We start from the raw sequence: 27,286 nt of genomic DNA on the forward strand, positions 1-27,286 counted from the left end.
TGCTTAATAAACAGAAGGGAGCAACAGAGACCCCCAGAGATAGACTGCATAATGATTTATTAACTTTACTTTTTCTAAATGCTAATGAGAAAGGAATGACTGCTGCACCGAGACACTGGAAAGTAGGAAAAAAACTACTGAATTAAATCAGCCCATGTACTTTAAAGATGTGTTGACCTCAGAATGGAAACCAGGATATGTACTACATTGGGGAAAGAGTTTTGCTTTTATTTCAACAGGAGAAGAAAAAGCTATGGATACCATCAACATTAATAAAGATTCAATTCAAACAGGAGAGACCTCTTGCTCAGGAGAAGTGATAGTTCATCAACTGCAACTGAGGTGGTGATTTAACATGTCAAAAAGAAAAACTCAACAAAATAGGGTAGGGGCACGGTTTTGTCTCCTGGCAATACCAACTTACTTCAGAGAAGATGATGGGCATTGAAGAAACTCCTTATGGAGTTTCTTTCATTGTGCAAGGTTAGCCACTGAGCAAAGAAATAGTTTTTGCCTTTTACTGATGACAATGTGCTGTGCAAACTGGACATGCAGGACACACAGGGGAAAAAAAACTGATGAATTTTGCCAAAAACAAGGCAGGGAAGTCTTTCAAAATTCCTGCTGTACAGAAGAGTCTGTCAGATAGTCTAAGTTCACAGAGAAAAGTGACTAATAAACTTTGGCAATACAAGGTTGGACAGTCCTTCAAATTTCCTGCTTCACTGGGAAGTCTGCTTGATACTCTAGGTCTGTAGGTTGAAGATGGATGCCCCAAGGTTGCAGAAAGACCTTTGGGTGACTGTCCAGGCAGTCAGATGTCTCTGTCATTTCTAGACTTTTGGAAGTTGTTTGCAATGCATTTTTTGTTTATTCAAATAATATTATCCTTCTGGGGTCTTTGATGGAGTTAAAGACTAGATATAATTGCAGTTTTCCTTAGTTATGATAGAGAGTAAAATAGGTATATGACTTTAGATTCAATAAGATAGGATAGATAACGGAGTATTTTCTTTTAATTTGCCAGACACAAATGAACTGGAATTCATTATATTGTGACTGCAATCTTTACTTGATAATTGTTCTTATTGTATTATGTATGTTAAACATAATAAGACTGTACACAATAAGATTTTTTTGTTTAGATGAAAAGGGGTAAATGTTTTAGAATATTATTTTAAGGTGGATTACATTTGTTTATGCTGTGGGACATTTGTTTAATGATGCAAAGATGTGTTTGATTAAATAAAATTCGCCTGTGGAATTTTATTTCGCCTGTCTCAGGAGACTGAGACAGCAAGTAGTTGACAGGCAGTGGTCGGGAGGAGCTAGGAGCAGAACTAGGGTCTTTGGAGAGATGAAAGAAGAGGTGAACTACTTGCTATTCAGTCTCTCTGGGGAGCAGAATTCCACCTCAATCCTTGAATCTTGAGTTCTTTAGAGGGACAGGATTTAGTTAAGTTCCCTTCTTAGCTTTGAAAGAATTGGTGCCCTAGGGAACAGAATTCCCCAGTCACTGCTGATAGTGGGGAGTTGCAGTTGCGGATTCGGACAGCCGTGGATTAAAGGCAGCAACAATTTTAAAAAGAGGACAACAGATTTATTGTTCCTATGTTACAGAATTATTTGACAAGAGAAATTGCAAGGTGGTTTTATGAGGTGCATTGTTAAGATAGAGGGATGAGAGGGAAGTGCTGAGAGCTAACAGTTAACAGCTACCTGGAGACCTTTGCCTGCCTCCCTTCTGATCCCAGCGACTTGATAGTTGGGTAAGCTCTGAGAGCCTTAGGGATGCAGCTGTAGAAACAGCACCTCTCATGCTGCATAGGAGGTGCGATTCATACTCCAAACAGCCGCCAGCAACGCTGCACATGCGGGTCTGAATCTTGCAACCATAACACTGTTATCCTGTTACACCATTGTTTCTTCTGGTCCCAAGGTCCTAAACACGCGCCACAACTCAGCAGAATGTGAGCTTGCTGCAATTACAGTTTCTCGAAGTCTTAGGAGACTTAGCGCCCTCTGTTCCACCGCCTTTGGTGACTGATCCTAGACGTGACTTGGCCGGGAGCGAGCGCGGCTCCTCTTACCGAATGAGTTCAGTTCCCCGGCTGTCAGTAACCCCGCCAGCTTTCCGGGCTGGCACGTTCACCGACCCCGGCCTACAGCCAAGCCCACAGTGGATGGGAAAGTGACGCGAAGCTCGTGGGGGCGCGCGACTGTGAAGCAGGGAGCAGGAGTGCCCTGAGAGCCAGGATCACAGGATAGGCTTAAGATGATCACGGTCAGGGGTGGCCACCTGCCTCTGGGGCGCTAGGACCTCGCACTAGAGCAAGGCTGCGTAAACCAGCCCCGGGCCTTTCAGCCCAACACCTCTCCGCCCCAGGGAGGGATCAAGGGAGGGCAGACGGCGGGACCCGCCCCCGGCCCTAGCTCCAACTTGGTCCCCAAGCCGCGCGCGGCCAGGGCCGCTGCTAGGGGGAGGCGAGAAGCTCCTCCCTGGAGCAGAGAAACCAGTTTGTCCGGTCCGACAGAGCGGAGGGAAAAGGGCGGCCGCCGAGGAAGGGCGCACTGACGCGGGGCGGGGGAAGGCGGGGAGCCCTTGGCGAGCCACGAGAGCCGGAGGAGTCGCGGCCAACTGGACAGGCTTCCCGGGGCCCCCGGCCAGCCCCTGTGTGCCATGCAGCACTAGCGCAGCCGCAGCGCTGGGGTCGGGCGGGAGGCGGCCAGGTGCGCACAAGCCTTGGAGCGGCGCGCACCCCGCGGATGCCCCAGCTGGGGCCCAGTGAGCACTAGGTAAGAGGGGCAAAGCGCCGGTGTTCCCCGACCTCTGGGATTCAATCAGCCCGGCAGGGTCCCCTGACTCCTTCGGTGATTCACGGGTTAGTGGATTTCACGCATCCGCGATGCGGTGGCAGCAGCTGTCCGAGCCCCCAGGCTCCCGAGCCCGGACAAGTGGTATTTGGGGGGGCTAGGGTGGTGGTACCGGAAGTTTCAGCCCCCGCCGCGGTCCACGGTTGGCAAAGGACAAGCTGAGCGACATTCCCAGTTCTTTAGGGTTTTCACCTGTTCGGGGGAGGAATCTCCCGGGAGCTGTTTGGGTATTTTGTTATACTTTTCATTGGTTTGCTACACACATGTCGGGAGTTAAGATCCCAGAGTTAAGCCAAGAAAGGATTGGGGGTCTTTGAAAAGTGTCGCTGTCTGTCATGAGAGGACCCCCGCCCTTCTGGGAATCTTCCGCTGATCGACTTTGGGGCAAAAACGATCCAGTGCGCCCGAAAATGACCTTAGGGAGGAGTGTTTCTGGCCGCGGCGCACCTGCTGGGAAGAATGAAGGGGGTGAGACTCATTGCCTCCCAAGCTCCTTCAGTGCGCATCAGTGAAAGAGTGGGGGAGTAATAGCGAAAACAAATAGTTTTCCGGGTGACTGTGGGATCGTGCCCATTAACTCCGACGCATCTCCGCCGGCTGGCTGTCCTTAATCCCCGGGTTGATGCCTGGAGCTGTCACTTCTCGGCGCCTGTTGAAGGAAAACGCGTCAGGCGGCGGGAGATGAGGCATGGAACAGGGCCGGGGCTTTAAATCATTTCTTGGCTAACTCTCTGAGCCCGAAGAGAAAGAAATGTCTGGCCAGCTCCTCCAAAAGAGTTGTAGGCGTGTACGTCTCTGCCCCGGGAGGCTTTGAATGTAGATCTCTAGACCGCGGTGGGAAAGAGCACCAGCGGCGAGGAATTGGAACAAGAAGACGAAAGGCCGGCAAGTTCCCTGGTCCCCTTGGCCTGCCCTCAGTGCTTTAGGCATTCTTCTAGCTCTTCTCTGGTGGTTATTAGCTCTGTGGAGTTCCCCATGCTCCGCGAATCGTCCACTCTGTTAGAGCGAAGGAAAGATTCTCTCCCCCACCCCTTTTAAAAAGACGTGTTGCTTTAGAAATTCTTCCCCTTAACCCCTAGAACATTAAACCAGATAACACCAGAGAAGTACGTGAAGAAACCAGGCACTCCTTGGCCACAGGGGAAGGCTAACTGCCTTGGGGAAGAAAAGCTATAAAGACTGTATATATTTATTACCCATGGATAGTAAATAGAGGTCCGTTTCCAAAGAGGAAAACCAATCACATGAGGTCAAAGCTCTGGTTTTCATCGTCTAAGCAGTACCCTTGTGTTAGGAGGTTAAAGTGCCGTTCCTTCCTCCATCTTTTGTTAAGACCTTATTAAACACGATTATAAATGCAGAGACTGTGTGAAGGATGATGAATGGTTATTAGCTGATTAATTTCTGGGGAGCAGTCACACCTGCCTCCAATTACTCCTCTGAAGATGCTAATGGTTTTCTTTATGTAGAGATTTCCTTGTTCTTTTCAGTGAGAGTCCGTAAGCGCCGTGTTCGTTTATTGTCTTCTAAGGACCGCACTTGGATAATTTTCACCGGTTCTTTGTGTTGGGCACCAAAGAGAGGCCAAAGGACCCGTGTGGCTTACTTGATACCAACCAACACATCCAGCACGCGTGCCAGCTCCACGTTGGTCACCTTCAAACTCTCCTTGTTATTTAAAGGCAATTCACACCCAAGTTTACAGGTTATCTCTTCCTAGTAGGGGACTTCAGGGGATTTTCTTTTTCTGTTTAAGATGATGATTTAAAACAGTGATTTCCGGGAGCAAGTGGTTTAGTAAAAACAAGTCTTAACTGGGAAGTAAACCAAGTTCAGGGCCAGCTCCATGTTCAGCCTCACTTTAGGTGTTGGGATCTTGGAGCTGAGGGAAAGCATCACCTGGGTTGCTGAGTGCTTCCTCTGTCCCACCCCCCATTCCCATCCTCCCATCCCCCTAACACTCCCCACCCCCCCCAACACCCACACACACACTTTAAAGCAAGGAGTAGTAGGAAATGCATAGTTTTAGAGTCCAGCAGGTATCTCACTAATAACAACGCCAGTTTGCTCGTTTATTAAGGGTGAAAAAGATAAACATTCTTTGGGGTGTGGAGGGTTGGCAAGAAGGAAGAGGGGGTGTGTGTCCTTTACAAAGGGTAGAAGGGTAGATGTTTGAATGCTGCTTTATTTTCTTTCTTGGAAGAATGTTCTTATTTTTCATTATCTATCTTGATTATCACGGTTATCTCCAGACAGGGTCTCCTCTGTTGACCTCAAGCTTGCTAAGGAGCTGACAATGACCTTGAATTCCTGGTGCTTGCCTTCCCTAGCGCTGATACTGCGACCACACCTGGCTTATTTTATTATGTAAATCCTAATTTTTGTTGCACTAAGTATAAACGAGCCACAGAGTTACCATTGAACTTTTCTCCCAGCTTTTGACATGGCTGTAAAAAGCCAGCCTGAGTATTTGGTACTTACCCATTATTACTACTTGGTACTGGAGTCTGAACATTTTAACAGGCACATTGGTATGTTAACATTTTATTATCTTACTACTAAATTCTGTGCTAGTTTTTCAGAAGCCATATTCATGGTTCACAGGCGATCTTTATAACTCTAGAGAGCTTTTAATTCTACTGTTGGCTTTGCTCTTTCGTTTTAGTTTGTAAAAGAAACCTTTGGACCTTTGGATACAGAGGAACTGACTCTTTAGGGGCAAGTACAAGTTTTGCTGGGTCCATTCCTAATACGGGCTCCTGCCAAGAGGGCCTTTAAGGTTTAAGAACTTACTTTTAGTTCTATGTCTGCTTCTAGGTTGATCTCCCAGAGGAATTTTTCTTTGCAGGGGGTGGGGTGTCTTTGGGTATATCGTGTGAGGGTTTTTTGAGGGTTTTTTTTTTTTTGCCATTTTTATGTTATTCTATCAGATCCAGCATTTGTTGATAGTTTTTTTTTTTTTTAGTGTAACAATTAACTTGCGTCCAAAGAGGCTGAATTAACACACACACACACTCACACACATGGCTCATCTTTTTCATCCTCCCGCTTGTGTTATTCCTAAATCCCATCCCAGTACCCATGCAAAAGCAATGCCAAATCTAAGAGTTTCTGTAGCTCTCCATGTCAATAAGGACCTAGTTTCATGGAGGATGGTTATAGAAAAAAATGCATATGTGAATATATGTGATTGTGGCATAATGTGTATATATGTGATTGTGGCATATATACTTTCTTTCTCACTTTTATTCTTATAAACCAGGAGACTTATCAGTTCACACGTAGGCACAGAGCAGTAAGCCTCCCGATACTTATGAGTGAATTGCCCCTTTTAAATAAAATTATCACCCAATCTGCCCACAGTGGGGCCTGTTTTGATAACTGGTCCCAGTGAACAGAGTCCAGAAGGAGTGGCAAAGCAGAGATGCTGGCTTCTACCTCCTCTGCCCCAGATTGGTGCCTACACCTGCTCCATTGTTGTCCAGCTGTATAACCTAGGGAGCGTACAGCCACCTGGCCTCTCCACCTGGAAATGGTGTGATGGAATGAGTTTTCAAATGAAGCACTTGGGAAAGGAGGGTACGCAGAGCTTACTAAAGGGTGGTCATTTGTGCGGCTGTGTTGGTGCTGGTGCTCCGTGTACAGTGCCTTTCCCCTGGGCTGTGGGGAACGTGGGATTCATCTTATATGTTAGCATTTGTTTAGCAAACACAGGTGCACATTTGCACCTGGACATGGGAAGAAAGTTTCTAAGCTTCAAATCCTTGTCATTGTTCTGAAGTGCTTCGGTGACTAGGGAGCTAATTTGACCTCTAACCTTTCAGGAGGATGAGTTCAGTCTGTCACAGCCCCAGGGACTCAGGATGCCCTCAACTGGGTGCTACCTGCCTCCTGCCCAACAGAGGCTCATGGGACACTCAACACTACAGTGCCTTCTTTAACCCCTTGTGTTTCCTCTTGTCATTCATCTCTTTCCTCCTCTTTCCTCCCAGGTTCATACTGAGTAGTATGTGAGCCTCATGGTTTGTGGAGCCTGGGTACATACCCGTGAAACTTGAAGCAACCTCATTCATTCATTCTCTTCAATTAGGCCAATAGTTGACCTCCCTGTTTTAAGGAAGGTTGTCAAGTTTATTAAGGGTCTGAGTTGGTTTTCTTCTTTGATAAGATTTCTGTCTAGGAGCTGGAGAGATGGATTGACAGCTAAGAGCACTTGCTGTACTTGCAGAGGACCCAAGTGTGGTTCACAGCATGAGCTTGGTGGTTCACAACCCTCTTTAACCTCACTCAGGTGGTCTGATGCTCTCTTCTGGCCGCCAAGGGTGCTGCATGCACACAGTGCACAAACAGGCAGACGTACACATACACAAATAAAAGCAATGAGTTCTAGGACAGCCGGCTCTGCACAACCAAGCCCTGTCTCAAAAAACAAATTAAAAACAAACAAACAAATCATAAAATGCAAAAAAAGAGTTGACCAGCTTCTCTCTCCTGCTCTGGATGATGTCTCTACATGGGGCGATCTTGGGTTTGAGGTCTGGATGGCTGAGTTGGGGACTCTTCCATCTCTGTGGGCATGGCTTATCATCAGTCTCCAAGTCTAGCCTTTCAGGTGTGAGAGATGGGGCTGGCCATGATATCAGAGGTGTCACGCTGGACAAAGGACTGGACTCCTTGGGGATGATTGCGTCGAATACCTTTCAGGGGTATTTGCTGTTTGTTCCCTCCCTACTCACAGGGTTGAGAAGTTAGCTTCTACTGTGCGTGTGTGGAGCCTGACCTTTGCCTGGTAGCCTGGCTCTCTATTTACACGGCTGTTGTTTTATGGCTTTGTTTCTTTGCTGAGTGGCTTTTGTTCCACCAGAGTTGAGGTTTGTTTGATTTAGGGTAGGCTGTGTTTGAAATCAGTTTTCTAATCTTCACCCAAACTGGGTTGAGCTAGAAAATCCCAAACAGATTCTTTGACACCAAATATTGTCCTCACACACTGCCTGGTAGTCTATCTTGTTCATAGGACATGTGCCCATGAGAGGAATACATGATTAATTTTATAAAATGTGGTGTGATATACATATATTCTTATTTTACCTGCCTGGGACACAGTGAGCTAAGGTCTCTGTGCTCCATGAGAAAGTAGATATAAAGCCTGCCCATGTGACTTGGCACAGGCAAGTGAGATGGCATGGGTGTTCTTCACTTCCGGTTAAGAAACACTGGTCTTGTCTTTGCATTGAGCGTATGAGTCTTCCAAGGCTTGAACTAGCAGCTGACAACAAACTTCTAGAACTTGTGACTCTACATGGACATTATATGTGTGGCGGGGCAGCGGGGCAGGCTGCGGAGATGTGATTATGTGAAATCCTGCCCTGCTTTGGGTAGCAGGATGACTCTGGGATGACAGTGATCTTCATAGTACAAAATCTGATTCCATAAACAATTTAGCAAATGGTTAAATGTACAAAATATCAAATCTGGCCATGTTAGTCACATTCAGAGTGTAGTTCAGTGGCATTAAATACATCTTATTATTGTGTAACAAGCATCGAAGTCGTTCAGTGTCTCACACAGCTCTTTCCATGTCTCCGTATCCCCGAGCCTGTCTCTAGTCCTCTTTCTGTCACCATGAACCCTACTACTCTATGGCATCTGATGTTGATCATAATCATACTTATTCTTTTGTCCCTGGCTTATTTTTCTCAGCATGGTGGCTCCAGGGTTCATCCTTGGCAGGGCATGTGTCTGAATTTTCTTCTTCCTTCCATTATCCATCTCTACATTTTGCTTACCCAGCTAGTCACTTGACAAAGCCATTGTATTTGGCTTGTCTCTTCCTCTAGCTTGTGAATAATGTTGCTGGGGACTGGTTAGTTTATGTTCTTATTTGTTCACGTGGGGTGTGGCGTACTTGCTTGGTAAAACTTTTTCTTCATAAGTAAGGCTGAGGACATGTAGTATCTAGTGTCACGCTTTCCACCAGGAAAGTCCTGGGGTGCCAGGAGTAATATCAAAGATGCATGATAGCAGCCATCTCCCCGAAATCTTCTGCTGCTGCTTTCTCAGTGAAGGTCATTTGCTATTGTCACCCAGCTGGCCTGCTGTGGAGATGTGGTTGATTGTACTCTATACCGTCCTGGGTGTCCAAGCTCAGGATTTGTGGCCCCATGACAATGTTGTCTCTACAGACCACAAATGCCTTTTGGAGATGACATTTTGAGTGGAGAAAAGAATCCTAGCTTTCTTCACCAATTGAAACAAATTTTTTTAAGAATCACTCATTTTTTTTTTTAAAAAAAAATCTTTTATTTGAATATTTAAGTGTCAGATTGTTTTCTACCTTTGGGTAGAATGGACAGCCTTTAATAAAACTTGTAGGGCAAAGGATCATTTATGTAGTGAAGTATGACAGGATCACCAAACTGTTATCTCCTTAAGAAGATGTTCAGATGGATCAGGCATGGTCTAGAGCACCCATTATCCCAGCACTGGAGAAGCTGAGGGAGGAGGAGAATCACAAGTTTAAGGCCAACCTGAACTATATAGCAAGAATCTTTCTTTAAAAAAAAAAAAAGGGTGGGGTGGGGTATGTGTATGTTGTTCAGTGGTAGAATGATTGCCTAGCACACACAAGACTCTGGTGGTGGCGCATGCCTTTAATCCCAGCACTCAGGAGGCAGAGGTAGGTGGATCTCTGTGACTTCAAAGCCAGCCTGGTCTACAGAGCTTGCTCCAGGACAGCTAGGGCTGAGGCAAGAGGATTACTGTGAGTTTGAGATCAGCCTGACCGTATTTAATAAGTACCAGATTAGCTAGGGTTACATAGTGAGACCCTATCTCAATGAAATAAAACAAAAGCCCCCAATCAAACAGCACTGGCAAAACCCCATAAAACTTATGTAAGTTAAGACTTAGAGTGAATAATTTAAAGAAATTAGGCTGCTCACATTGACACACATTATAGCCATATCTCTCCTGCTACTCACCTGCTCAAGGAGACAGAAGGAAGGGATTTTAACAAATGTGTTCTTGCTGTATTTGGATGTGATCTCCGAGTCCTGCTCATCCAAAACCTTCAGGCCAGTGATTGTGGCTTAACTGACATAAGGCAGCAAAATATTTGCTTATTAAAATGTCTTTAGTAGTGGATGGGAACACAGCTCAGCAGCTGGTGTAGTGTTCCTCCAGAGGACCCCGAGTTCAGTTTTTAGCACCCACATTAGTTGGCCCAGAACAGCCTGTAACTCCAGTTGCTGTGCTTTGCAAATGCCACAACTTGGCAGCATCCCCCTTTCTTTCTCTCTTTTCTAAAGTTAGCTCCTATTCAGGAAAATTGGATTCTTTGGACATCTTGGTCTGGCTTATAGATCACTTTACAAATAGTATTTGGAAATCCTTAGGTCATTCTGTAGTTCTGAACTATGAAACATTTGCAAGCAGGGGCGAAACTGGAATATTCTTTATCTTGACTGTTGCCTTCTCCTCCCCATACCGTTGAGTGTCTTACTGTCAGAAGACAAAGGACAGAGAGCTTGAAGGTCATACAGTTATCTTGGGGCCAGTCTAACTCGAATGGGATGGGGGCAAAGTGAAGCTCCGTGCTTGATTTGATTTGAGTCAATCAATTTCATAGGCTTGTCCATAGGAACGTTGGAGTGATTTGTGTAACTTATCATTGTTTTGCTGTGAATTCGGTTTAGATTGAGGTTTATCAAGGATTATTGGTATCACGTCCCCAACCTAAGCTGAGTCAGTTTGCCCTCAAGGAATACTTCAGGACATCACAACTCAGGGAATGTGACTAGACTCTATTGGTAGAGACCAGAGATCCTGAAAAACATGGCATAGTGTGTGGACTCCTCCTGCCACATCCCTAACACTGAAGTATCCTATTCAAAGTGACAGTGGTGTTGGGTTGAGAATTCTTTCTTATTCTGACCCACAGATAGAAATTCTCCTGTAGTTTTGGGGTCCCTATGGTGCAGTCCCAGACACCTCTTGCACCTGTCCCTGGCCCCTTTGAATCTGTCAAGGGGCAACTTAAAAAGGAAGGGAGCATTTTGTTCATAATTTTACCATCTTGCCAGGGAAGCTTGGCACAGTACTGTGAGGTAGCTATAACATTAGATCTCTAGTCAGGTAGCAGAGAGAGATAGAGAGATGCTGGTACTCACTTGCTTTTGTACTTGAACCCCCACCCATGAAATGGTATATCCCATATTCAGGGCAGATCTTCCTTTCACAGTGAAATCTTCTGGAAACAGCAGAACATTCATGCCATGGTCCTTCTAAACCTCATCAAGATGATGCTGATGATGAACCACCACACCCCCTGACCTTCCAAGTCTGAGCTATGGAGAATTGAACTCTGACAGTTGTTGGAAGATAATGACTCTTTAGCTGATGCTTAAGCCAGAAACCTGGGCTTGGTCTTGACTTGAATTGTTCTAAACTATCCCTAATTCCCTTTGCAGCTCAGTGGCCTCTGCAGCTTCTCTGTCCAAATGGCCTTGACGCCAGTCAGTTACCACTGTCCACTGTCACCTGCTCCATTCAAGCCAGCCTCCCCCCTCCTTGGGATTGTTGCCATAGCATCCTAACTGAAGCACACATTTCACCCCACTCCCTCCAACCCAACTACTTAGATCCCGGGACTTTCCTACACCTAGATGAAAACCTTTCAGTATTTAGGACGGGGTAGCCCCCTCCTCTCCTGGGCTTGCCCAGTCCGCTCCCATCCCTTCCCATTTCCTAGTTGCATCTTTATCCTCTGAAACTTCAGTTTTCTGAGCGTGACAGATCATTTCCTGTACCAAAACTTTCTCATTGTTGCTTTATCTCCCACCCCCCCAGCCCTCTTCCTCAGCATGGCTTCTTCTCCCAGGCTTTTGGCCCAAGTGTCATTTCCTTATATTCTTTACTGAGTCCGTCAGTGAAAGGAGCTCCCTCCCAAGCTGTGTTCTCTCCTCTTTTGCTCTGCCACTGTTCTATGTTCTTAACTATATTGTAGTATCGACCAAATCGACCAAAACTCTCCAGGTGGACGCAATCCAGTCTGAGGGATGAACACAGAGTTCCCACCTGTTGGCAAGACCAAAACTTCACATCACACCGAGGCCAAGCAAGCCAGGAACCCAGTCCTGTCCATTGTCCCTTGATGTCACCCTGGGAGCTTTTAAAATGAAATTGGGCTAGTGAGATGATTCAGTGGCTAAAAGTTCTTGCTGAAGACCTGAGTTCTGTCCCCAGGATGTACATGGTAGAAGGAAGGAACCAACTGCTTCAAGTTGTCCTCATGTGTCCATTGCCACAGGTACACCCCCCCCCCCACACACACACGGAGGGACACACATGCACACAGCAAATAAATAGACATTTTTTTTTCAATAGGTCAAATAAAATTGAAGTTGCTGGGCAAGGTCATGTCACATGTGTATATTCTGAGTACTTGGGAGGTAGAGAGAGGCAGAGGAGGACTAGGAGTTCAAAGCCAGCTTCAGTCACATAGTGAGTTTGAAGCCAGCTTGGGCTATATGAAAAATTTTGTCTCACAAAACTAAAAACAAACTAATAGGTAGGTAGATAGATGATAGGTAGATATATTATAGACAGATAGACATATAGACAGACAAGTAGATGATAGAAGTCAGCAGAAGTTCCCAGGCTCTATGTCTTCTCTTCCTGAGGTTTCTCAGGTGACTTCAAGCAGGTGGCTGTGCTCAGAGGGCCTGCCTTCTGATGCTCTTAGAGATTATTCATATCTAACCAGCTGTGATTGCATGAATAGTCTTCAGCCCTGATTTTATGACCAGTAAATAGCTGTCTGACCCCAAATCATCCTTTAGGCAGCCAGCAGCTGCCAGGCCACAGCCCTGCGGGTCAGAAACATTGCCGAGAGAAGGAAGTTGTCATCAGTATGAATCATGTAAAATCTGTGATGTGGCTGTTGAGACTGGACTCTTGGCCACTTGGAAGTCATTTCCTAGTCCCTTAGAGTGCAAAGCAGGCTGGGTAGCTGGGAAATGAAATAGAGAAAGAAATCTGGACCCACTATTTCTCTCTGTTTAGATGAATCCATCCGTAAGATAAAAATTTCTCATGTTATGTACAATATTATTTCTACTGGATAATCCCTCCTGGCTAATGACAATTAAGAGAGGCTGAGAGCTGTGGATGGTAAAGACCACGCAGTCCTATTTCTCAGAGTTGCAACAGACTCCCTCCAGCCTTGAGTAGACCTGGCCAATTCCAGAATCCCCCTTTGCCAAGTCATTGTGATTTCCCCTCCCTGCATCTTCCCAGAAGCTGCAGTCTTTCTTCTCCCACCGGCTCTGCAGCGGAAGCCAGCCCATCACGGCTTTTAATTGTTCAATTCCCGGAGCATGGATGTATGTAAACAGACGACAGGATATTCTTCACAGCTGTGCCGAGGGAGCTGGGAGCCAGCCGCACGGCCTCTTTGCCAAACCCAGCCAGTCTTATAAAAACCTTTGGCTGCGTTTGCAGTCACTGTAAAGTTGGGCATTTTCTAATGTTTTTTTAAAAGAACGTTGAAGCTATTTTAGCCTTTCCAAGGGCTTACGCTAGTGCACAATAGAATTAAAATTATCTTTGTTCTGGCCTTTCCAACTTCATTAAAAAAATTTCTCTTTGCTTATTGATATCTACCAAAACAAATTTATATTTACAAACAAACTTGTGAAATCTTTTAATTGTATTTACCTATTTGCCATGTGTGCATGGCGGATGGATGGGGTGTAAGCAAATATTCATGTGTGTGGAAGCCAAAGGACACCTAGGATTGCTTTCTCCTTTCATGTGGATCCCAGGGATGGGACTCAGGTTTACTGGGCTTCTTGGCAAGTGCCTTTAACCCACTGAACCATCTCTCCAGCCATAACTTTAAGATTTATAATGATCATTATGTTATGAGAACCATAAGCATGGGTTTTATTTAGTTGCTTTATTTGGCTTCTCTTGCCCATATTTATAATAGATTCGGCAGGAAAAGTTTAACATTGCATATAAATATTTCCTTTTGTTATACAAATTGAGGTTTATTATCAATTTGCCACAACAGGAAATAGTGACACCATGTTTAACATTGCTGAGATTTAAAAAGTCAGCACGGGGCCCTAGCTGCTGCTAACTTCAGATTTCACAATCGAGCCTAGATTTCACTTTGCCACTCAGCAATCTCACGGTCCATGAGTCTCTGCCCCTCCCTCCGGAAACCAGTTTGGGTGACGTGATTTCTCTGTGGTTTTTTTTTTTTTCTCTGCTAGACTTCTTCGAGTTGTTCCAGAAAAGCCTTCTCAGACTTCTTTTGACCATATTTGGGCCCCACTAAAGCATCTGAGAATCCTTCTGTAATTTCTCTGGGTTTTGTTTTACAACTAGACCTCTCTCAGGCTTGTTCCCTGAAGCCTCCTTGACCAAATTTAGATTCCGATGAAGAATCTTCTGGCTCATGCTTCTGTGGCTTCTTGTGTTTCTGGGTAATCTTGAAGTGAATAGAAGTTAGACCTAATGAGCCAGTCTCACGGAGAGACTCTGGCCAGTGTGGAGGGGTCACACTGTAACCCAATACAATCGATTTATAGCCGGATGAGTACAAAGTCACAATAAGCACAGCTTGGCATCAAAGAGAAGAGAAATAGCTATATCCTGGAGTAGTCAAGAGAGTACAGGGGTATTTCCAAAGCAATGCTTCCCTTAGTAGGGAAAGCAAGGAATTTTACTCAGGCACTCTACACACGTTCGTATAGGGCTTGGCCCTTTCCCCAGATGCCCAGTTAAGGGATATGGTAGAGAACACTTTCAGTTCACAGTCATGGAGCACATGTACATGTATGTTATGTATGTGTGATATGGCCACGCTCAGCTTGCACAATAGCCTTTTAGCCAAAAATAAGGAAAGGGACACTGACATAGGAGTTTGCCCCCGAGAGGTCTCTCAGGGGTCAGCCATTCCTCTGAAGCTAGGTTATAGAAAGAGAGTTATTCCCCTTTCTCGAATTCTATGGCATTCTTTGTCTGAGAGAAGCCAGTTGCCATATTGGATCTGCCAGATGGGAGAGATGACGTGGCAAAGACCTGGAGTGGCCTCTAGCCAGGTGTCCACGAGGAACTGAATCCTGCCGGCAGCCCAGAGAGCAAGCTGGTCATTGGATCCTCTCGGATTGAAACTTCACATGACTGCCACCCAGCCAGCACGTTAACTATACCCTGGGCTAGGCCCAGCCTCCTGTGTCCCTGAAACTGACATACGAATTTCTCATTTAGGGGAATCTTGTTAGGTAGCAATCAATAACTAACATCAGGTCAAAGATTGACAGTGGAACTAAAGGCTTCTTTACCTTTGGAGAGTTCGCTGTCTGGGTAGAAGGCCTTCGGATGTCCATTATCACTCTCAGCTGCCATAGAAAACTGGCTCTTGCTATTTTCTGATCAAGCGTTCCAACAAAAACAGTTTCAGACCTTCAGTTTTTAATCTTGTGTTATTTGTTTTGTTTGCATAGGTTTTATCTATGACCTGTCTGTCTGACTCTATCTATCTATCTATCTATCTATCTATCTATCTATCTATCTATCTATCTATCTATCTTCTCTTACTGTCCAGCCAGGGCTAGCCTCAATTTATTTTTCTATTTCAGCCTTCTGTGCACTAGAATTATAGGTTTGTGGCACCTCATCTAGCCTACTGTTTAGTACAAGCAATGCATTCAGTGGTCCACCCTTCGAAGGCACAAGCTCGTGGGCCGTGAAATTATGTCTTTTGATCATCCCTCCCACCCTGCCTACCCAGTTCCTTTCCCCCAAGGCTTGCAGCCTTCCCACGTCTACTGGTTAAACTTCTAAAGGCAGACTTTGCATCTATAAATGTGTCTATATGCTCCCCAAGGAAATGAGAGTGGATTATGGTGGTTGCTTGTCCTTCTCTGGAGTCTGGCAGCTACAGAACAGACTGAAATCTGGGTAGCTTCTCGTATTGGAGTCTGCTTTCAGATTACTACATGAGATGAATGGAGGGAACAGTTGAAAAACCTTCCACAGGGGGAAAAAAGCAGGCAGCACATAGCATAACAGGGCTGGAGTGGAGTCAGGAAAGCCAGCTGTTTTCCCACTGCTTTTAGCCAGAAACATCCAGGTGCCCTACTTTTGAGCAACTTCTGTTAAAGGATCAGGAGTTCAAGGCCATCCTTAGCTTTATAGAGAGTTTGAGGCCAACATAGGCTACATGAAAGACCCTACCTCAAAAAAACCAAAAGGTAGAGGGTCCTTTGTTGTGGCGCATGATGCCCGTCTGCGCTCTATGAGCCACCATACAGTTTGTGAACTGGGCAAGGGGCTGGAGATTGAAACACACAGAGACACAAAGACAGAGACACAAGTCATCCTTGATGGCAGAATGCCCCCTTTATTGTGTTCAGGGGCAGCTTATATAGGGATAGCCACGCCCCAGCCAAACCCACCAGAAACCACTCCCCTGCCATCAGAAACTCCCGAGGGTCTCGTGCTCAGAGCAGCTGCAGGCTGTCTCAGAGTAGAGGAAAACAAGTTGTTTACAAGAAATTCAGGATCTGGGGGTTCACAGCTCCCAACACTTTGTATTATGAAAAATTGCTTGTTTTTTGAGTTACAGGGATGGTGTCTCAGGGCCTTGCTCATGCAAGGCCAGTATTCTAGCCCGCCAAAACAGGAGGCAGCCTCTCTCTGACCCAGAGACACATGCCGCACGTTCTGCTTTCTCCTGGCTTGCTTTACCTTCTACAGGGGGAAGATAATTAAGGCAGATTAATAAAACAGCTCAAGAATGGCAGAGCTTCGCCCCGTGGTATGTGAGAACTAATTAAGGCCCCAGGAGAAAGTTACTGGCGAATTGAGGTGGGATCTCTATGGAAATAAACCATCACCTTATGATGATTGTAGGTGGCATGCCACACACGTCACCCTGGAGGAAAAGGGTACCTGGGTAGCCCTTGGGGGTTACAAACTGCGGTTTTGTTTCCCGATGTTCAGTATCCTCTCTCGACTGAACTGAACCTTAGCGTACCCTCGCCTGGTTTAGTATGTAGGAAAGTAAGCTCAGCCAATCCCTTTTACTTATTGTTCAGAAATCTCTAGAAGAAAGCGATGTGCAAATAATAACTGGTTTTCAGTGACTCACGCTTCCTCTGATGGCATTCCAGCACCCGTCTACTCCTTCGGTTTGGTGACAGCAACATAGGAGGGGGCAGGGCTGAAATGATTACTCAATTGCTCCGTGCCTGACAGACTCTTACTATAGACAGAACCAGATAATGGTGTGTATTTCTCTTTTGGGGACACTCAGTTATAATCCTGTTACTATACAGTAGGAATTTTTCCCTCCCTTTTTTTCTTCTTTCTCTCTTTCCTTTCTCCTTCTCTTTCTACTCCCTTCCTTCCCCTTTCCCCCACTTTCCCAATATTTGAGGACCTACCCTTTAGTCATTCCTAGTCATTCTGGATGCAGCAGCTAATGCTCAATTTCATGTGGACAGACAGCAGAATCACACTATGGGAAATATAGCTCAGGGGTAGAGCACTTGCCTAGGGTCCAATCCCAATACCAGAGGAGGTAAATTACCCAAATATTAACGATAGATGATGTGGGGGAAATAACGTAAGGGCTGGAAAAGAGGCCAGGACTGGTGACTTTACACAGGACATTAGGGGAGCCCTTAATAAGGTGACCTTCCAGCCAGTGGACAAATGTTCTGAGGTTGTTGTGTATGTAGACTGTCCTTGGCCTGGGTATGCATCTGAAGGACAGACGGAAGCAACGTCTTAACCTCCAGAAGTGTATGCTCTGCTGGGGAGCGACAGATCACCAAGGCGTTTCAAGTTTGGTAGAGGATGGGAAGTGATGGTGTGTAGTAAATTGCTTTAACCATGGGCGCCTCAGCTAGAGCCCCAGAAGCCATGGCATCGAACCCCTGTAACGCCAGTGCTATGGCGACAGAGACAGGAGGATTCCTGGGACATACTGGCCAATCAGTCTAGCTGAATCAGTGAACCCCAGGTTCAATGAGAAGCCTTGCCTCAAGAAATAAATTGGAAAAGAAGTCACTTGGGGACCTCAGGCTTCAACATCCACACACCAACTCCCCTGAAATATACACAGGGATGGGGGTGGGAAAAATAACTTCAAAAAAAAAAAAAAAGATGAGTGTATAGAGGGATAAGCAAGATAGGGTTCCTTAAAAGTGTTATTTATAGTAAGGTTACGGGACTGGGAGGGGCTGAGCCCCCTGTGATCACTGGGGAAAGTGGGTTCAGGGACTGATGCCATACAGCCCCCCAAGAAACCAGCATGCCAGAGGCTTCTCAAACCAAGCAGGACCTTGGTGGTGGCATCAGAGCAAGTAGGGGTGGAGGAGGTGAGTGGGGACGAGCTGGTAGATCTGAAGCTGTCCTCGAGAGGAGTGGAACTATGGCAGGGCTTTGGGCAGGGGCGGATCCCATCCACATTACATCCAGGAAGCATCCTGTGCCTTCCGTGTTGAAGCTGGACTGTGGATGATGAGGAGAGAGGGAAGAGAGTAAGGGGCTACCTTGATGTCATATGAGAGACACCTGCGCTTTCCCCAGAGTTAGACTTACATTCTGGAACCTTGGGAAGGCAGAGCTAGTGGGTAGAGGGGCAGGAGGAAGGAACACTCACACAACTGAGTGGGTTTTTTTATTTGTTTGTTTGTTTTGTTTTGTTTTTGGAGCATGCAGAAGGATAGTGTTGCCTTCAACTGAGTGGAGGAAGTAGTTGTAAAGTTAGCTTCCTTGGGGAATGTGGACACAGCAGGAGCCACCCTCCTAACAGAATGTCTTGTGTACATAGAACAGGGACACCAGAGGCTAACTCAGTGAGAGGATGAATCTCAGGACTCAGAGTTCAGCTGGAAAATGCTCCCTCAACTGCAGAAGCAGGGACCTCTATGCCCTACTCCTGCCCCATGGAATGATCAGGAAAAGACGTTCCTTGGTGGACTGTCTGCCTGTCGTGACTTGTTGCCCCCTAGCCATATCCTTCCTGCAGAAGGTGAGGGACTTTCCTCAGACCTGCTTTAGCCACTGCCTCTGGAGTAGCCGGTCAGGGTGATTATTTTCAATTTCCTGCCTGATGAGGACTGTGCCAATTTGGATGGCCTCAGACTCTTTGCATCGAGAATTCCTAATTGTCCCCGTGCCCTGCCTCTCTCACCTCCATGAAGGCTTTGGACATCCACATGTGACTTGCTTGTCCCAGGAAATCTTCAAAGATTCTTTCCTCATGCTTCGGGTCCTCGTTCTCCTGTTACTTCTCCATCACAGTGTAAATCAATATTTCCGTGGGGTTGGAGAGATAGATGGCTTAGTAGTTAAGGGTGTATACCACTCTCGCAGAAGATCGGAGTCCATTTTTGTTACCTAGAACCTCTATTGGAAGGCTCACAACTGCCTGTAACTCCAGTTCAGGGAGTATCCAACACCTTCTTCTGGACTCTGAGGGCACACACACACACACACACACACATACATGCAAGCACCCATGCACTCACTCATGTGAACATACACACATGCAAATACACATAATAAAAATAAACTAAATATCCTTGAGCTAGGTGCGTGTCTCCCCTCAGTCTTGAGGATATAAGACCCATAAAGGCAGGAGCCATGTTGCTCACTGGCAGCTGATTATCTCATAGGCAGAAAGCGCTTTTCCTAATCAGGGGACGCCTCTCATAGCCTCCAATTTCTTCAACCCCCAAGTTACAAGTGCTTCTAGCCTTGGCTGGCCCTCCTTCCAGTCCCTTCTCCCCACTGTCAACATCGTTTTTTACCCACAATTAATTACACCTCAGTCACTCTGAGAGCAAGCCCATGTTGCCCAGCCTGTGCCCCCAGGCTCTCTTCCGCATTCTTTCTAAGCATGGTGTGTTTTGGCTACTCTTCCCCAGGAGTATGAGGATGGGGCTCGAGGTCCACTTGTCTTTATATACTTAACTATAGAGACTTTGTAAATTATTTAATCCAGGTACTTTAAATGTATACTTTATATCTTTTATAAATTTATCTTTGCTTCAGACATGCTTTACTTTATATAATTTACCTTTCATATGTGTATCTTTATCTGCATATAATTTGTATACTACTTATAGCTTATCCTTTATAGATTTATCTTTACATAGCTAGCTCTAGACATCTTTTATAATTACATATGATTTATATACCCTATAGTCTTTATCCTTTCTATGTCTCTATAAACTTTAGGCGTGATGACTTATCACATTGATTTGGGGTAGCGGAAGAACACTGGAGGTGGGAGGCTTGCTCCTGAGAGGTCTCTTGTCGAGTACAGCTGTAAGGAGTTTGAGCTTAGGCTTGGGAAGGCTTAGTCCTTGGGCTTGTGTTCGGTTTTTCATCACTTTAGGGGAGCTTAAGCACCCAGTAGGTAGGTTCAGGTGAATCAATGTCACACTGTACACTTGCCAAATGTCCTGTGGTACCGATGGTTGGATTTTTGTTTGTTTGTCTTTTGAGACAGGGCTTCCCCATGTAGCCCAGGCTGACCTCTAACTTGTGATCCTCTTGCCTCAGTTCCTCACGTGCTGGGATAATAGGCATGCGCTACAGGGCTTGGCTTCCATTATTACTGTCATCTTGGCCTTTGCAATGAGAACCGACTCTTAGGTCAGGCTGTTTGGCTGCTGTGCTGGAATAGAACTCTCCAGTTTCCTCCTAGACGTCTCTCCTGTGGCTCTTTGCTTCAAGATGTGATGCCTGCCCTTAGGAATATGGATACTATGTATTTGTCTTCTCCTTGTTCCAAACACACGCCCATCTACTTAACTAGAGCTCTTTTATCTTGTTTGTTAGTATTCATTTGTTGTTACTGTTTTATTCATGAGACTTAGCTGTCCCAGAACTCACTATGTAGACTAGGCTAGCCTCAAATTTACAGAGATCCACCTACTTCTGCCTCCTGAGTGCTGGGATTAAAGGCGTGAGCCACCCACGTACCCTGCTATTTTTACTACTATTCTTACCCTGAAAATTAAGTGCATTCTGAGCAGTTCATCAGTTTGGAAGATCAGGGGTCCTGGTAAGATTTGGACCTGAGGCTTCACCGGGAGCACATGGCCTCCTGATGTGGACTGAATGGTCTCCTTATATGGACTGAGTGTATCTTAGCCCTGATAAACTCATCACTTATCAGAAAGGAAACGGCTATTGGCTTTTGAAGTGTGCTTGTCTAAAAACAGTTCTGCCTGATTTTTGGAAGCTTGCCTAAGGGAAATTTGGTCAGATCCTGACATTTGAGAATTAGAAAGAGGGTGAACCAAGGGATCTAGAGGCTAGTCTACGTCTACGGGCAGAAGGAGGGGACTGGGTAGTAATAATACATCGCACCGTTCCTGAAGGCCAGCCAGACAGTATGGAGCTTAATAAAGCTGCCATAACTTGTAAAGTAGGTGTCCCATCCCCACCAGAAATAGCTTTGTTCACTTATTTTTATCCGCACCAGAAACAGCTTTATTTTGCTGTGATCAAAGATTTCCCATGTTAATTCTCTTGTCAGTTGCAGCTATCACTCAGTCCCTCCCTCCTCCTGAGAAGTTGAAATCCACGTCTCTGGTAATGGCAAGATGCTAAATTACTCACGCCCCATTGTCCCTTTTGTGTTCTGCTTGCTAGTATGTAACTTGTATACAGCTGTGATGGGGGAAACTGGTAAGACGCTGGTGGTCCTGGCAGGGCAGACTCAGAGAGAGGCATTCCCGAGTGAGGAGTCCAGAAGCAGGTGGGACACAAGGCTGTGGGGAAAGGGGTTGGCATGGCCAGACACTGACCATTGATGTAGGGCAGACACTAGAATTTCTTTCTTGTTTCGCTTCCCTTTCCCTTAACCTGCCTAGTCCAGAGACTTTTGAATTAAGAAGCTGTTCCTGGCCTGCCTGTATATGCTTCCCAAAGCCACCTGCCCTTCTGCATCAGGACGGGAGCGCCCATGCTACTTCTTTCTGGGTATCTACCCACTGGATCCTTCAGGAAGAACAAAGGGCAGGCTCTCTCTATTAGGGCCCTCCCTTCCTTACGTTCCTGAGTGACTGGGGTGGTAAACCCACGTCTGAGTTGTTGTCTGTAGGAACTATCACCCACTTTTGCTTCATGGGCTTTGGGACTGGTCAGAACGATAGCTGCTATGGTAAATCCAAGGTGAAAGTTTCCTCCTGGGTGTGTGCTCCGCATAACTCATTTCCTCCTCGCATCGATAGCCACCTACGTCCTTAGCACGAGGCTGGCTCCCAGCTTGGCACGCTCCCATTTCTTACCCTTTATATATAGAACTTAGGAGTAAGGCTTAGCTGATGTAATGGCAGCCCCACATGTTAACTAGACAAATTAAAAGCACAACAGAGAAAGCCTTAAAAGCTTAGCTGATAAATGTGGCCTTTTAGAGTTTTAATCGGAGGTATATGCTTCCTCTCTCAATTCATGTGAGCAGCTGTTTTTAGGATTGGGGAATGGCTTTACAGAAAAAGTAAGATTCTAGGATTTTTTGTAGTAGCTTGAAGAAAAGTTTTTCCTTCTAAAAGATGGATGAAGACATTTGTAACGTGTGTGAGACAGACAAAGGGTGTGCGTGTAAAATGAGGAACTGGTAATTATCTAGCTTTAGATTTCTTCCTTGTAAATATAGGAGTATGTGTTGTGTTAAATGATAGCTCAATACAGTACTGAAAACAGCCTGGTACTGGCATAAAAAGAGACAGGAGGACCAATGGAACCGAATCAAAGACCCAGATATTAATCCACACACCTTTGAACACCTGATTTTTGACAAAGAAGCAAAAAATATCAAATGGAAAATAGAAAGCATGTTTAACAAATGGTGGTGGCATAACTGGAGATCAACCTGTAGAAGAATGAAAATAGATCCATATCTATCACCATGCACAAAACTCAAGTCCAAATGAATCAAAGACCTCAACATAAAGCCAGCCACACTGAACCTCATAGAAGAGAAAGTGGGAAGTACACTTGAATGCATTGACACAGGGAACCACTTCCTAAATAGAACCCCAGCAGCACAGGCACTGAGAGAAACAATTAATAAATGGGACCTCTTGAAACTGAAAAGCTTCTGTAAAACAAAGGGCACAGTCAGCAAGACAAAACGACAGCCCACAGAATGGGAAAAGATCTTCACTGACCCCACATCAGATAGAGGTCTGATCTCCAAAATACATAAAGAACTCAAGAAATTGGTCATCAAAAGAACAAATAATCCAATAAAAAAATGGAATACAGACCTAAACAGAGACTTCTCAACAGAGGAATCTAAAATGGCTTAAAAACACTTAAGGAAATGCGCAACATCCTTAGTCATCAGAGAAATGCAAATCAAAACAACTCTGAGATTCCATCTTGCACCTGTAAGAATGGCCAAGATCAAAAACACTGATGACAGCTTATGCTGGAGAGGTTATGGGGAAAAGGGAACACTTTTGCATTGCTGGTGGGAGTGCAAGCTTGTATAGCTGCTTTGAATGTCAGTGTGGCGATTTCTCAGAAAATTAGGAAAAAACCTTCCTCAAGACCCAGTAATAACACTTTCGGGTATATATCCAAAGGATGCTCAATCGTGCCACAAGGACATGTGTTCATAGCAGCTTTGTTTGTCATAGCCAGAACCTGGAAACAACCTAAATGCCCCTCAACTGAAGAATGGATAAGGAAAAAGTGGTACATTTACACAACAAAGTACTACACAGCAGAAAAACATAATGACATCTTGAATTTTGCAGGCAAATGGATGGAGCTAGAAAACATTTGGAGTGATGTAACCCAGACACGGAAAGACAATTATCACATGTACTCACTCATAAGTAGTTTTTAAACATAAAGCAAAGAAAACCAGCCCACAAATCACAATCCTAGAGAACCTAGACAAACAATGAGGACCTTAAAAGAGACTTACATAGATCTAATCTACACGAGAAGTAGAAAAAAACAAGATCTCCTGAGTAAATTGGGAACATGGGGACCTTGGGAGAGGGTTGAAGGAAAGGCAGGGAGGGGAGCAGAGAAAAATGTAGAGCTCAGTAAAAATCAATAAAAATTTTTTTAAAAAGAAATAAGAAATGGATACAGTCTAGGCACATGGTTGGAGGCTAGGCACTTGGAGCTAAACACTGGGGTATGGAAATGGAATTTTCCATCTGTGGAGAATGAAGAGAGAGGGCTTTAAAGAAATAAATTGAGTAAATACAAGCAAAAAATAAATAAAAAAAAGATAGCTCAAGCCTGTTGATTTCCCCTTTCATTCGCTAAGACCAAAATGCCCGAGGAGTCTTGGCTCCAACCCTGTAACCACTTCCTGAACCAGAGCTGTCCAGTTAGGATTTATGTGGCGAAGTGTCGTGTGTGCAGCCACTAGCCACACATGGCCGCTAAGCCTTTGAAATGTGCCAATGCAACCGAGAAACTGGCTTTTAACAGTCTCTACTAATTATGTTAACACAGCCACACGTGGTTGGTGGCTACCGTGCTAGATAATACCAAGCCTTGCCTAAAACAGCGCACAGCTCAAGCAGCAGGAGAGTTTGCTAAAACTTAGAACCAGGCAAGTTCTAGAGTTACTACCACCTTCCTAAGCCCCTCAGGTCCTGGGTTTTCCCAGGGATGGCCTAGCTCTGGTCCTTCAGTGCTCTGTCCGCATTAGATGCTGACCGAGGCTGCCTCCCCTTTGCCCTTGGGTAAAGTCTAGGCTCTTTAAGGCCCTTCGTGACCTGCTTCACCCATCTCTTATCTCATTCATAACTTTCCCATAGCCCTTAAGCTCCCGTGACTTGGAAGGTCTCCGCTCCCAGAACAAGGGCTGTGTGGTCTCATTGCTAGACCTATGCAAGCTCTGTGCCTGTCGTCCAAAATGCCGTCTCTTCCTCCACCCGGGTCCCTCCAGCATCTCGGTTCAGAGCTCAGCCTCCGTGGCACCTCCGCTGAGACTTCTAAGGCGGATGGAGTCTGTACCTCTCCCAACAAATCCTCGTCATCGCGGTTAGCTCTTGCTCATTTACCCATTTACCACCTCACAAGAACTTCTGTTTCTCCTTGTGAGCCTCGCCTTTCCCAGCTGAGCCATCCCTCCAGCCAACAGGAACTTCTCAAAGGGCTTACACAAGAACTTCCCAGACATGGGCATTCCCAGGCTCGCCCCTGAGCTTCTGAATCCAAACGACTGAGGGGCCCAGCAATTTACATGGAAAAGCCTTCCAGTGGGTTCTGAGGCACCTAAGTGTTTGAGAACTATTGACCTGCCGACCGCTAAGTCCCATGGAGGTAGGGACTTATGACTTCTGTTTGCTGTCCTATCCCTAGCCAGGCACGTGCAGCCAGGACTAGGGGAACAAATGCTCGTGAACACGTGAAGGTAGAAAATCTGTTACTTTTTAAAAGCAGCTTCTCTAGTCTGGATATTATTTTTTAATGCTGAAATCAATGTTAATCTTGTCTCCTTTCTCTATTAAAAATGCTTATATATTATTAAACACGTGTGATGACATTGGCCTGCAACCCTGGCTGAACCTGGAAATAGTAAGTTCTAGGATATCTTGGGGTCCATAGTGAGACTGTCCCAAAGACAAATGCCAGTCAGGTCCACATAGCAAGTTCCAGGCCAGCAAGGGACACATAGCAACACTCTTGTCTCTAAAGCTAAATAAATAAAATTGTACAGACACCTGCAAACAAATAACTAAAATCATAGTGTGGTAATATATGCATAGTATGAAAAATCATTATTTAAAAAATTCTTTTATGTGTAGGGTGTTTTGCGTGTACGCTTGTCTGTGCGTCACGTATGTAGAGTGCCCTAAAAGACCAGAAGCATTTGATCTCCTGCAACAGATGGTTGTGAGCTGCCATGTGGGTGCTGAGGATCAAACTCAGGTCCTCTAGAAGAGGAGTCAGTGCTCTTACTGCTCAGCCCTAATCCCTGCTTTTAGGTTCAGGGGTAAAGACCTCCAAGTGGGGCTGATAGATTGATCAGTCTATGCTTGATTTTTCTCAGGAGCTCTCATCAGTTTTCCATACAAAATGGCTACACTGTTTCATATTCCCGTCAGCAGTGAGCAGGGGCTCCAATATTTCCACATCCTCACCAGTGTGTATTTTCCATTTTTTTGACAAGTAGATACTTGGAACAGAAAGCTTAATTCAAGGATAATGTCAGAAGAAGATAAAGGTCTCCAAACCCTCTTTAAAAACATTCCTTTGCTTACTGAAAACCTATATAGTGAGTACCTATTACATAGTACACCATCGTAGTGAAAGAAACAAGCCAGTAGTATTTATTTTGTTGATTTCATTGATTCTAACAAAAATTGAAAATGTTTATAAAATGTGTATAAAAATGTGAATGTTCAGAGGTTGCTACCAGTTCTGATTTCGCTTGTAGAAGTGGAGCTCCATCTTGAGAGAGTTATTTTGGACAATGATCCCATTTTTAGAATGTAAGCCGTGGAAATAGCTAGGAAGCTGCAGACATGTACATTTAGGGAGCTTCCTCCTTCTCAGTCGGTCTCATTATATTAACTCTCGATTTTTAAACACAACCTGCGGTGCTAATTATCTCTAACTCATGAGTCGTAATCTCTGTCAACATCTGGCTTCCATCTTTTAAACTAAACTAAAGAAAAAAAAAAGTACTAGTTGAAGCTACACAGACCCAGACTGTGTGACTCATTGTGTCCTGGAAGAACTTTACATCACCAGGGAATACTTATGGGTCTGGAAGTTTAAATAGCAGAGAAAGTGTATTTGTGTTCATAGGGGAAATTGGAATAGAGGGAAAAGTATGTTTTCCTGTCTTCGGTATTTGGCCATCTCACTGCTGCTCCGTGGGAGCAGTTCTGGTTCAGGCTAACTTTAGAATCGGTTGGTATCAGTAGCCTTCTCCTCACTCCTGCCTTTCTGGACACCCCACCCCTCAGCGCACTGTGCTCCTTAGTGGAAAAATAGGGTCACTACAGGTTTGTCAAACTGCAGAATATAGAACATCACTGGCAAAACCCACCATCATCCATGGGCTTTAGTTAATAATCGACCCACCAATTGTAGTAATTGTAGTAACCTGGGCTGCCATTGATACGGAACATTAAGGGAGGGGCCACAGGCTGATAGGAGGCTGTGTCTACTTTTATGTCATCTTGACAGAAGCTAGAGTTCTCCCAGAGGAGGGAACCTCAATTGAGAAAATACTCCCATAAAATCCATCTGTAGGACATTTTCTTAATTAGTGATTGGTGGGGAGGGCCCAGTCCATTGTGGGTGTTGCTACCCGTGGGCTGGTGGTCCTGGGTTTTATAAGAAAGCAGGCTGAGCAAGCCAATGAGCAGCATCCTCCATGGCCTGT

At 45.3% G+C, this 27,286-nt stretch overlaps 1 protein-coding gene across 1 annotated transcript in view; it reads left to right on the forward strand.

Annotated features, from left to right (window-relative positions):
- The first annotated feature begins 2,735 nt into the window (after positions 1-2,735).
- The window catches only part of Atp8b1 (ATPase phospholipid transporting 8B1), a 112,029-nt gene continuing 87,478 nt past the window's right edge, over positions 2,736-27,286 (forward strand). The window contains exon 1 of the mRNA XM_057789239.1: positions 2,736-2,796. The gene's annotated coding sequence lies outside the window, so the exon portion shown is untranslated. The remainder of the gene's footprint in view (positions 2,797-27,286) is intronic.

This window comes from Chionomys nivalis, chromosome 14, assembly GCF_950005125.1.
Source record: "Chionomys nivalis chromosome 14, mChiNiv1.1, whole genome shotgun sequence".
In the NCBI taxonomy this organism is placed as follows: domain Eukaryota; kingdom Metazoa; phylum Chordata; class Mammalia; order Rodentia; family Cricetidae; genus Chionomys; species Chionomys nivalis.